At 52.1% G+C, this 12,832-nt stretch overlaps 1 protein-coding gene across 1 annotated transcript in view; it reads right to left on the bottom strand.

Annotated features, from left to right (window-relative positions):
- The window catches only part of DLG1 (discs large MAGUK scaffold protein 1), a 98,814-nt gene that overhangs the window by 75,607 nt on the left and 10,375 nt on the right, over positions 1-12,832 (bottom strand). The window lies entirely within an intron of this gene.

The raw sequence follows: 12,832 nt of genomic DNA on the forward strand, positions 1-12,832 counted from the left end.
AATTAGCAACACACTGAGCATTCATGTTTCTGAACAGCACACTATGACATGACTTTTTCTCATGCTACGATGACCAGATTTCCTCATCTACAAGGAAGAAACAATAAGATAACACAGGGTAGGCCCTGTTTGGACATCACTAGTAAGAAGGAAACTTTTATGGGGTGGCCACGTCAACAGTCAGTCACCAAGCGTTCACCACAACTAGGAGCTCAGTTGTGGCCTAAGCACCAGGACGGTGAGGATGGCTTCCATTCACTCAGGGCAGAAGCACGTGGGGAACTCTCCAAGGTAGGGCGCAGGCCGCAAAACTGCCTGTGCCACGTGGAGGGCAAGGCCCGACCACCACAGAGGGAGGGCTGTGTGAGAGCACAGAAGGGAGCCCTCCTGGCTGGGCCAGATGACCGCCAGTGGGAAGCTTTGTGTGGGCCATCCTGTGGAGGGCTCTAAAAGCAGGAGAGCAGGCTCCTCACGCCTGAGTGGGTGACTAAGGAGGGCAAAGCTGTGCCGGGGGGGGGGGGGCAACAGTGGACAAACACAGGCCTGAGCAGGTGTGGGGAAAACAGGTCCCGACGGCCAGAATGGGGAGCAGCCAAAGGCAGGGAGACCAGTTCAGAGACACTCGCAAAGGTCCCTGCAAGAGGAAAGGTAGTGGAGGAGGACAAGGAGACAGAGGGCAGCAAATGATGGGATGTGGGGGGAGGCACAGGAGGAGGGGGAGTCGGGGGCAAGACCAAGGTTTGGGAACCTGCCTCTCGAAGGACAGCTCTGCCTTCAACAGAAGAGGGGCGTGTGTGCGGAGCGGACAATGCCACTGAGGCCTGTCACAGGCAGGACGAGTGTGAAATGTCACCTGTCATCTCCGTCTGGCAGGGTTAGGCCAGACAGAGATCTGGGAATCATCTGCCCACTGATAATCTGATCCACGATTCCTTTCCAAAGTCCCACACAGCCACAAGGATCCACGGGGCATGCAGGGCGTGCTTTTCCCCGTCACACACCGACAAGCTCGCGCCCTTCCCCATCATGCTGATTCTCCAACTCTTCTGTTTTACTGGTCAGAAAGTGACACCAGCCTCCTTCACTCCCCATGGCAGGGAGCTAGAATGATCGCTTCCATGGGACATTTTTTCTTACAATTAAAGTTTCACTATCACATTAAAACCTCCAATTCCTTTGGAGAGATTTGCGCATTACTCTCTACCTGCTATCACTATTAATTAAATACCACTCAATTAACCTTAAGATTGAAATAATTAGGTTTTTTTTTCCCTGTAAAGAAGTCAAGTTATTATCTGTGACTGACTACAGGACAAAACAGTTTCTCAGATTCAGCTGAATTTTAAGAAATGACAGGAATACTACAGCGGTCCTTTTCTTTCTCCACTTCACATTTATTGAACTCTCCCCCTCCAACTGTCATTATTTTAACACTGAGTAACCAAAAAATTCTACTCTTGTATCTTAAAATATCAATCTGGAAATCATTTTATAAGTCTAAAGTAAGATGACCAGGCTAACATTCATTTAGTGGTGTTTGCTGTTAAGTAGATTACTTACTAAAAACAAATAATTTGCCTTCATTCCATAAAAAGAATTTCAGTAAAAATCAAACAGAAGAATGACTTTAAAAACATCAAACTTCAGAGTTCCCAAAAAGTCTACCTCCCATATTCTGGTGTTTCCTCTTTCCCTTCTCTGCACAGCAGGCCTGCACGGCATTCCCCTCCTCACTGCACACACACACCTTGACTTCTCCGTGGTATTGTGGCAAGTACCAAGAGTGATCGCTGTTTTGCAGGCTCCCCTTAGCCAGGGCTGGACTCCCTGCCCACTTCTGTGGGGCTCTCAGGGGACTGTCAGCTCCAGGAGGAGACAAGGCTCGTCTGGAGAGGCAAAGCTTTCACAAGCGGTGATGGGCTTTCGGCACTAACACAGTCAGACCACCCTGTAGTGTTCTGTCCTAAGCAATAAAACTGAAGAACAACATGCTCAGGCTGGCAAGCCAAGAAGGCACACAGGAAGGTAGGCACTGAATCCATGCCCTTGGGCTGATGGAGCCCCTGAAGGGCTGACATGGGGAAGGCTCACATTCATTCTAGAGAAACCGGAGCCGGTTAATGTAAAGAAAACCCCAATAACCCAACGAGCCCCTTGTGCAGGACGCTAAGAGGGAATCAATTCTAGGTAGGGGCTGTATCAGACGGCTGCGGGAGCCCCTCCCACCTCTAAAATGGCAGATTCTGTGACTGTGGGGGGAGACTCATGTCTCATACACACAGACACACCCCACACACACATGTGCACACACCACACACGTACACATACACACACTCGCACCCCCACACGCACACATGTAATAGTAATATAATATGAAGGTCCTTTTGTATTGCTAAGCTGAGAGGCACTTAGCACCTAGTTCAAATTAAGCCTCTGTTGAAGAAACGGGGTGTGAACTCCTGCTGCTGCAATACTGTACACAAGGAACAGCCCCAGAGAGGAAGAGCCAGGGCTTCGTGGAGGCAGAAGCCACTGCCGCCGGGGAAGCTGGAGAGCAAAGGCCCCTGGAGCCTGGAGAGCCTGGGTGAAGTGACTGTGATTATGGGAACCAGCTGAGACTCCTGCCGAGGATTTCCAAGGGCCAGCCAGAGCTGCCGAGGATGGAGGAAGCATGACTGTGATGCCGGCACTCTGCACGAGCCTGTTTGTGGCTCTGTTGAGCCGGGAATGGAGACCGGGAAGGATCTAAGCTGGCCTGGACGCTGTGAGCTTCAGCGTGGAATGGGAAATGTGCAGAGAGCTGGACGAGGAGCTGGGAGCTACCTGCCTTGGAACCCAGGCAGGATCCGGGACCATGGAAGGGGATCCAGGGAATCTGAGAGACCACCCCGAGTCACACTGAAAGAAGACTCTGCTGGGATACTGTGTGCTGCCTGAGAAGACTGTGATTTACTAGTGACTGAGGGCTGGAGGGCCCGTGTATTTTCTGATGACTGAATAGTGACTGCTTTGTAACTTAGTGTGCTCCATGAGTGGAAAACTTTGACTATTGTACTTTGTGTCCCCTCCTCACTGTGGTGACAACTATGTGGTCAGTTCTGTGATAAGTTGTTGTGAATGCTGTACCTTGATTTTCTGTGAATGTTTTGCTCTGATCTGTTATGGAACAGAGTGTTCACTATACTGTGTAATCAGAACCTTGAAAAGCTGTTCAAAGCAGTTCTCTGGAAATCTGCGAGAGCTTGGCTTTACAGCATACACACCCTCCACACACACACGCATGCACATATACACCCCACATACATGCACACACACAAGCATGCACACATCCCACCCCCCCCCCCCCACACACACACACATAGGATCCGGGGATAGGAGACAGTGAGACAAAGCCAAGCAATATCCTAATTCCCCTGGCCTGGCTGGGGGTCACCCCTCCTGAGCTGCAGCCCGCAGTGCCCTCAGATTCCCTCAAAGCCCAGAGAACATGCCACATCTCTTCTCCAGTGGCTGCTTCCTGCATGGTCCTGTCTTCCCCTCCTCAGAAAGGCCTCAGAATCTGCCCTGCAGGCTGGCCTGTCTTCCCTTTCGACATCATTGTCCCACCCAAACTGCACCCTCTCTTCCTCCCCAAACCCGAAGGCCTGTCCTCTTTCCCTCTGACCACATGCAGCCCTGGATGCTGGGATCACCCTTTCCTCTCCCTGATACGCTCTCTTCTCATACGGCTTCTGTGAGCCTGCTCAAACCTAGATAACTGCCCCTCCTCAGTCTCCTTGGCTGGCTCTGCACCCCGTTCACTCCCCCAAAGCACAGGGGTTTCACAGAGCTCTGTCCTGGGCCCTCTTCAGTTTAGACTGTTTCACTTGGTGACCTAATTACCTTTTTCTCTAGAGTTATCACACAAGGAGATCCAGAGAATGCTGTCAAATACACCCATCCTCAGATGAACAGGCAGACAAAATCCATTCTGCAAAAACTTTCCTTAAGGCAAATATCCACATAATGAAAATGCTATTCCAATTCATTTTAACAGGGGAAATTCTGGAGCTTTCATGGAGAACCTAAAGGTCACCCCTCTCCTACTCCAAAATCTCATGGTATCCAATCCCTAAATAACCAAAGTAACACATGAGCCATGCTCTCCACCCATACAGGTAAAAAATGACTCTAAACAAACTTTAGAGCTACAGGACCCACAAAGAGACAGAGAGAAACAAATCTCCCGCTGAAGGCAACCTGGCAGGTGGACAGGAAGGGTCTGTCACGCCAGACTGGGAGCTGAGCCCAGTCCCGTATGAGCCATGCAGTCTGGCCCCAGGGCAGCCCTGACCAGCGGTGGCCAGAGCAGACTTCAGGAGAGTGGATCACCAGCAGCTGTGGCGGTTTCTAGACTTCTCAATCCACAAATGCCAGTGCTAAGCTCTGTTGGAACTGGGTGATGGAAGAGTGCGGTCTGGCCCCTGCCCCTGGAGCGAGAGGTGACAGAGGCATGGCGGCTGCAGCGGCTGCCACGTGGCAGAGCTCCTGGTCTGCAGACCACAGGGGGATCAAGTACCCATTCAGAGGGTAATCACTCTTGCTTTAACCTGCTTGGATCTGGATCATGGTCTTGGGTGGTAGTCCTGAGATGTGTGCCCAGTGTGCCAGAGCTTGTGGGGGCTGTAGAGAGGACGCCCAATTAATAGCTCCGGCAGCTGTGAAAACCCCAGCAATTTGGGACACAGCTCTCTCCATCCTGGAAGCAGAGTTCTACCATGGCAAAGAGCTCAAAAGTCAAGTAACTGGCTGGCAAGATGAGCAAACAGAGGAAGCACAAACAGACCACGGGATCCTTTTTTGGGGAGAAAAAGGACCGAGGCCTGGAGCAGGAGGAAGAGAGTGAAGTCAGAACTCCTGCATCAAAAGCTCCCAAGAAAAAATATAAACTGGTCACAGGCCATGGAGGAGCTCAAGAAGGATTCTGAAAACCAAGTAAGAGAAGTGGAGGGAAAATTGGGAAGAGAAATGAGAATGATGCAAAAAAATCATGAAAAGTGAGTCAACAGCCTGACTGAGGAAAATTACACCTTAAAAAGTAGACTAACTCAAGTGGGAAGGAGGCCCAAAAAGCCAATAAGGAGAAGAATGCCTCAAAAAGCCGAATTTGCCAGATGGAAAAGGAATTTCAAAAACTCACTGAAGAGAATCATTCCTTCAAAATTAGATTGGAGCAAACGGAAGCTAATAACTTTATGAGAAATCAAGATACTCTACAACAGATCCAAACAAATGAAAGAATAGAAGGCAGTGTGAAATATCTCATTGGAAAAACCACTGACCTGGAAAATAGATCCAGGAGAGATAAATTGAAGAAACAATCTGAATATTGTGGAAACACAATCAGGATAACACAAGACCTGGCAGCTTCCACATTCAGGGATCGAAAGGCTTGGCATATGATATTCCGGAGGTCAAAGGAGCTGGGATTAAAACCAAGAATCACCTGCCCAGCAAAACTGAGTATTATGTTTCAGGGGAAAATGTGGTCATTCAATGAAATAGAGGACTTTCAAGCATTCTTGGTGAAAAGACCAAAGCTGAACAGAAAATCTGGCTTTCAACTACCAAAAACAAGAGAAGCTTGAGAAGGTAAACAGGGAAAAGAAACCATCAGGAACTGATCAAAGCTGAACTACTTACATTCCTACATGGAATAACAATGATTGTAACTCATAAGACTGTTCTTAGTATGGAAATAGTTGAAGGGAATATATATGTGTATATATATGTATACATACGTATATGTGTATGTATAGGAGGGTGTAGGTGTATATATGTGTACATGTATATATAGACAGAGGGCACAGGATCAGTTGAATATGAAGTGATGATATCTAACAAATAAAATTAAGAGGTGAGAGAGGAATTTATTGGGAGAAGGAGAAAGGGAGAGGCAGATTAGGGTAAATTATTTCATATAAAAGAGGCAAGAGAAAACTGTTACAATGGAGGGGAAGAGCAGGAAGGTGGCAGGGAATGAGACAACCTTACTCTCATTGAATTCAGCTTAAGGAGGGAATAATACACACACACACAATTGGTATTTTACCCTACAGAAAAAATAGAGGGGAAAGGGATAAGAGGGGGGATAGAAGGGCAGATGGAGGGAGGGTAGTTAGAAGCAAACATTTTTGAAAAGGGACGGGGTCAAAGAAGAAAATAGAATAAATCGGGGGTGGGACAGGATGGAGGGAAGTATAGTTAGTCTTTCACAATATAACTACCATGAAAATTATTTGGGTAACTGCATATGTACAACCTATATTGAAATGCTTATCTTCCCAGTGGGGGGGTGAAGGGAAAAAAATGTTTAAAAGGAGGAAAATAAATGTTTAAAAATTTGTTTTTTACATGCAACTGGGAAATAAGATATATAAAGCTGGGGGGGAGGGGGAGGGATATAAGAGAGAACAGATTGGGGAAAGGGGTATTCAGTAGGCTTGCTATTTTGGGGTGTGGGGCAGGGGAGAGACGGAGAGAAAAATTTGCAACTCAAAATCGTGTGGAAATGAATGTGGAAAACTAAATATAAATAAATTGAAAAAAAAATCAAAGCCAGGGACAGCCAGCCTCTGGGCCCTGTTGGCTCCGGGAGGTGACACTGCTGCCTCCCACAGCAGAGGCATAGCAATGGTGCCAGGCTGCAGCTCCCAGACCCAGTGAGGAATGGGGGACAGAAGGGGGAAGACAGGACGGAATGGTTCCAAGCGGGCTCGCCTGGGTAAACGTAGGCTAGGACCTAGTGTGGAAAGGATATTCCAACTGATGCGAACTAGGGTGAAAAGAAGGAGAGAAAAGTCAGAGGTGGCGTGTTCAATGGACCTAGAGTTCACCTATGCCAAGTGCCCTTAACATCGATGAATTTCTCCCAGGCCTGCTGCTACAAGTTAAGGAATTTGGTAAGAGAATAAGAGGCCTAAAGTGCAGATAATACAGGTTTATGAAAGCACATACAAATCTTTTTACAGGTTAAGACAGATGGGATGATCCTAATATGACCAAATTTTAAAAGAGACAGAAATGCCAAATCTTACATTGGAGGATGAAAAAGCCAAGTGGAGAAACAGCAGACGAGTGGTGGTCTCAGGGGACCGCCTGCACTGCGAGGCCTGTGGAAGTGCTCTGGACTCAAGAGGGGACACGGCCACTGTCCTCAGACCCGGTCGAACCACGTCCGTGGACTCAGGCTCAATTCTGGGGTCACACTTCACGAAGGACGGGAGACCATGAAGGTGAGAGAGCCTGGAGGAGCCTGGACTGGGCAATGGTCAGTCTTGAGAGAGGGAGCCCCAAGGGCAGTGATGGTAGGGAGGCTGAGGCAGGCAGCAGAGAAGAGGGCCCGAGAGCCGGAAGGGCCGCCTGGGGCACAGGGGCCGGGGAGCCGGCAGAGCGAGAAGCACTGGGGGAGAGAGAGATGTGGACGCTGGTTTAGCCCAAGGCCAAAGGGCGTCCAGAAGCAGGACCGGCAATGGGTGCAACAAAGACGTTCCCTGCCAGGCCCCGTGCGGAGCAGTGCACAGTGTGGCTCCTCTGGCTGACAGCAAGAACGCACCACCAATAAACACAAATCCACCCTGAGAGTCAGCGGACTTCATCCCAGACACGGAGCACGCCCAGCACGAAACCTGGAGGCGGGAGCCAGGGCATCACTGCCACAGCAGCAAAGAAAGACCGAGGCCAGGAAGGCTGAGCGGGAGCAGGGCAGGAAAGTCCCAGTCAGGCCCGCACCTAGAGAAGACACTGGAGGCAGGGAGCCCAGGCAAGGGCTGCAGTGGGGAAGTGGGAAGAGGGAGGGCACCAGGCCACTCACTTTAGAAGGGCGACAAGGCCTCCAGAGGCCCCCCCCACTTACTCAAAACCATCTGCCTACTCTGAACAATGCCTACTCCGACCCCGCCCAGGCCCGGCTCACCAGCTCTGCTCTCTGGGGTTCTACGACTCAGTTTTTAACGATTTCTTTCTGAGTGAAGCAGATCGCTAATAGCAGGCCTTTGCTCTGGCCCCTGCAAAGCCCATCTCCATGAAGTTGACCTGGGGAAGCCACCAGTGAAGGCTGGAAAGAGAGGCCAGGAGGCCGGACGGCCACGGCCACACGTGGAATCAGCTCAGGTCAGAAGAAATCCTCTTTGCTGCGTTCTAGGGAATACCACTGAATAACAGCAGGATCATTTCTGACAAGGATCATCTGCCCTCTGCAAAACAGACCAATGCCAAAAGGATGGACAATGACCCCGCAACCACAAAGACAGACCTTCAGTCCTCTTATCCCAGCTAAAGCCAGAACCAATTAAGGCAAAAGCAATCAAGCCAAGGTTTTCACAGACACACAGCGAGGATTCAAGGGCTGTGAAAGCCCTTTATCTGGCCAGGCCGGCCCGCGGGGCCAGCGCCACAAGCGCCACCCAGAACTAGGTGACCAAAGCATCAGAATGCCCCCCGATGGGGAGGTCATTGTGGAAATGACACAAGGTCACTCAAACACTAAACAGTTTGCATTTCACCCAGTTTAAGTGCCAAGTTTCTTTTAAGTAAAACTACTGATGCTCTAAGGAACCAGGAAACAATTGCAAACATTGAAGGAGGCAGGGAGAGAGAGAAAATACAGGGGAAAAAAAAGAATCCAAACCTGTGGTGCCGTGGGTGGGATGACAGGCTTCTGGGCAGACTGGCGGGACGGGGATCACAGAGACAAGGGGAGGAGAGGGAGATGCAGCCGTGGGCTAAAAATCATCAAGGAGAAAGACATTGCAGGGCACAAGCTCCCCCAGCTCTCCCAGCAATGCCTGAAAGGCTCCACCCGCCTGGAGGCTGGGGGGCCCAGCTGGGGCTCAGTCACCCCCCCACCTCTCCAGGCCAGGCCATCTGCCACCCACAGCTCCACACACCTAACAAGCAGGCCAGACTGGCCGCCCCACCTGCCCCTGCAACGGGCACTCAAAGAAGGCAGAAATCAGTGGGACGGAGCCGGGCCTGCCTGCAGCGCTGCTGGCCACAGCCGGGACACATGGCTATAACACCCAGTCCAGTATAACACTCACTCCACAGTAGATGACCCTAAGGACAATCTCCATGTATAGTTTTCTCCAGGTTTTTAGCTGTGACTAAATACATGACAGAGGGGGCTAGGCTGGAGGCGGGCCAGGCCAGGCCACAGAACAAAAGCGGGACCTGAACAGGAAGAGTCCCAGCAAACAGGCCCAGCAGAAAGGGAAGGGAGACTGTGATGAGGTGGGGGCTCAGCAGCAGTCCTGTGGCCTTTGCATTTTTATCACATCAAATCGACCCTGCTCTCCATTTTTAAAAAGCCCCCGGCCCCGTGCCTCTGAAGCTTCCCCACGAAGCTGAGCTCAAGGCCTTTCCAAAGGCCTTTGTGCGTGCAGCCTCCCTCTGCCCTTTGACGCAAGGTGCCGACTCTGGTGGGTGAGCACAAGATTCCGTGTGCTGGGCACCGCGGAGGCCAGAGAGGGAGCCTGGGTCCAGGAGGCCTAGGCAATGCACCCGCACCAATGATGGCCCCGCTCTGTTTCCTGCTCAGGAAGGAAAGGGAAGGGAAAAGGCGCCAGACACGCTGCTGGTCTTCAGGTTCCCAGTGACAGACACGCACAGGGAGGGACCTGGTGGGCGTCCTCACAGCTCCAGGCCAGTGAAGCGGCCGTGGGCCCCTGGTTATTTCAGATGCTCTGTGATACTGAGAGGCAGGCAGAAACTTCAGCGACAGAGCCGTGGCAGACAGCGGCCCGGCTGCCACAGAGCCGGCCTTCGTGGCCTCCTGGCGGCTGGCAGGGGCTTTGTCATTGGCAGCACTCAGACAGGGCACGCCCAGGCCTGACAAGCGCTCACAGGTGCCACTGGACATGGGATGCACGGCAGGCGGAGGCTCGGTGTCTTGCCCAGAGTCTCCAGGCTGGGGAGAGGCTGAGACAGGATCTGAACTCAGCTCCTCCTGACTGCAGGTCCAGCGGGCCCTCCACTGGGCCACCTCGTGGCCTTAGGCAACTTGGTCTCTGCCTCAATTTCCTCAATTTCAGAAGAAGGGACTGGACCGGCTCAGGGCTGTTCACATTCTGCTGGAGGCCTCCCTTCCTCCTTTCCCACAGGCAACTGCCCTGGCCTGGAATAGGAAGCCAGCAGCCCCTTCCTCACAGCCTCTCACACTCTTGGCTGCAAGATAAATGGCTAGGCAACCTCCCCCGCCCACCTGACTCTGCCTTTCTTTGTACCCCAGCACTTGGCACAGTTCCTGGCACACAACACACATACAATAAGTGTTTACTGACGCCGACTCTGACGCTGGCATTGGGCCTGGAGTCACAAAGACCTGAGTTCAAATCTGGCCTCAGATCCTTAGTAGCTGTGGGACCTTGGGCAAGTCATTTGAGCTGCTTGCCTCAGTTTCCTCAACGGTAAACTGGAGACAATAACAGCCCCTACCCTGTCAGGACGTTGTGAAAATGGAAGGAGACGCTACTTGTAAAGGGCTTAGCATGTGATGGGTGTCACGTCCATTTTGTGCCCTTCTCCTTTTCCATCCTAAAAGGCCCTAAAACATTCCCAGATGCCACAGGGATGGGAAGGCTTCTCTCAGAAGCCTGTGAGCCCCTCCAGCTGCACCCGCTGGTCTGACAAGAGAGGATGCTTGCTCCCCAAGAGTCCCCGCGGCCACAGCTGAACACACATGCAGGCCAACAATCGCTCCGAAGGCCCAGACAGAAGCAGAGCTTAGCGCCATGTGTCTTCTAGTGGCATCTGTGAATGTGCCAGCAGCCACACCAGGCTCATCAGCAGAAATGTCACCAACAAAGGGCCCCTGAGCCACCCCCTGAAGCCCACGCCGCTGTCCCCAGGGGCACAGCCATGAGGAGCGCTGGGCACAGAAAGAGGCCGGGGTAGATACGTTCTAGGAAGCAGGTTCTGGAACACGATGGAGGGTGCTATGAAATCCAAGGAGAAAGGGAAAGGAATACACACAGGGGTAAAACCACATCGAAAACCGTGCTGCAGATTTTGGTTGTGCCAGATGCCAACGCCACGCTCGGGCTGCACATGCTCTACGGTGGGATTTGGCCACAGGATTTTCGTGCCAACGAATCCTGTGCTGACTCTGTTATGAATAAGCCAACACTGAATATCACATCACACATGTCCCGCTCCAGCTGCATCTTTTAATAAAGCCATCTCCAGAGAGAAAAAATCCGGCCCTGGGACCAGCCCTGGCGACACCATGGAAACCCTTCAAGCCGCCTTCAGAGCCTTGCCGCCATGACAACAGCGCTCACGATGCTAGCACCAGCACAAGCACATCAGCGCACCGTCCAAATGCCCAGCATGGCTTCCCCGAGGCTGTGTGGGAGGGGGAGGGCAGGGAGCTTTACAACACAGAGGGAACGCAAATGTCATAAACGTTTTTTAGGTCATTCTAATGTCTATCACAATTTTCTTTATGATTTTATGTATCATGTAAAATCACCCAAATGCAGCAAGACTTCTGGTGACACAAAGACCCAGCAGGCACACAGCTGCCCCCCCAACAACGATGGCCCCCCTCGGTCCCTACCACCAACATTCTGCTCTTGTGGGAGCCCTCCTCCTCAGCGGATCGGCCCCATTTCCCTTCCACGTGCTGTCAGTCCCTTCCCTTTCTGGGCTGGACGAGCTTCTCTCTATACTGGCTCCCTGATGCCAAGACCGCATACCCACCCTTCCATGGGCTATGGACAGGACCCAGCAGGCACTTCATCTATGCTTAGGACGGACCTTCTGGTGGGATCAGGAGTTCATAAAGAGGGAATGAGTGAGAGTGCTGCAGAGCACTGCAAGCCTACCCCACCCTTGTACCAGCACAGGCCTTCAGGTCCTCTCTTAGAGTGAGGAAACGCCCATTCAGTGAACAGGCTTCTTTCAGAAGGCAGTCAAGGGGCAGCCCCTTAACCTGGGCCGTCCTGATATCTGTCTGGCTGTGGAGGAGAAAGGGAGGCCATCATCGGCCCGATGCCCCGGCCCCTTGGAAAAGTAAGGACACACAAGGGCCCACGACAGCCAGAGATGTCAGCCATCGAGGGGGTGTGGCCTCTGCCTTCTTCTAGGGCAGATTCCTGGGAGATGACACAGTGGGTGAGGAGGACACGATTCCCAGTGTGGAGTCAGAGGGCCTGGACCGCCAACACCAGCTCCACCACCACAGCCACGACCATGGTCTGTCTCTGTTTCTGCAACTATCAAGTAACTAGGGGATTTTTCAGGCCCCTGCGACCGTCCACGGACATAGGGGACCACCACATAGCGATCATCTGCCACGACTCTACTGTCACTCAGCTGGCCAACATTCCCTAAACCCTGAGGAAGGGCTAGGGATACAAATGCCCCCCGGAGCTTGCAATCTACCAGGGGGAGACGATGCACTGGAGGTCCAGAGATCCCCAGAGCAGCCGGGCAGGTGGGACCGGGAGTCCGCAGCCCCTCCCTCCAGGCAGGGGGCAGAGGGGACCCGAGGACCCATCCTGCAGGACAATGGGCCTGCCCAAGGCCTGGCTCAAGTCCAAGGTCCAAGAGCAGATAACTACTGGGACCCAGGGCCCACTTCTTCCACCACGGGAGAGGCACGTGTCAGGAAGTGAGGGAGGATGCAGAAACTGCCTCGGGGACCGCGGAACCCCATCCTGGGGGGGTTTTCACATTCCAAGGGTAACCAGTACACGGCTTGTAATAACCCTAGATGTACACACACACACTCACACACACCACATACACAACATACCACACCACACACTCGTGCTCAAACACGCACTCACAC

This window comes from Petaurus breviceps, unplaced genomic scaffold (assembly GCF_028583685.1).
Source record: "Petaurus breviceps papuanus isolate PSGF00001 unplaced genomic scaffold, PetGlider_PUasm1.0 173, whole genome shotgun sequence".
Taxonomy (NCBI): domain Eukaryota; kingdom Metazoa; phylum Chordata; class Mammalia; order Diprotodontia; family Petauridae; genus Petaurus; species Petaurus breviceps.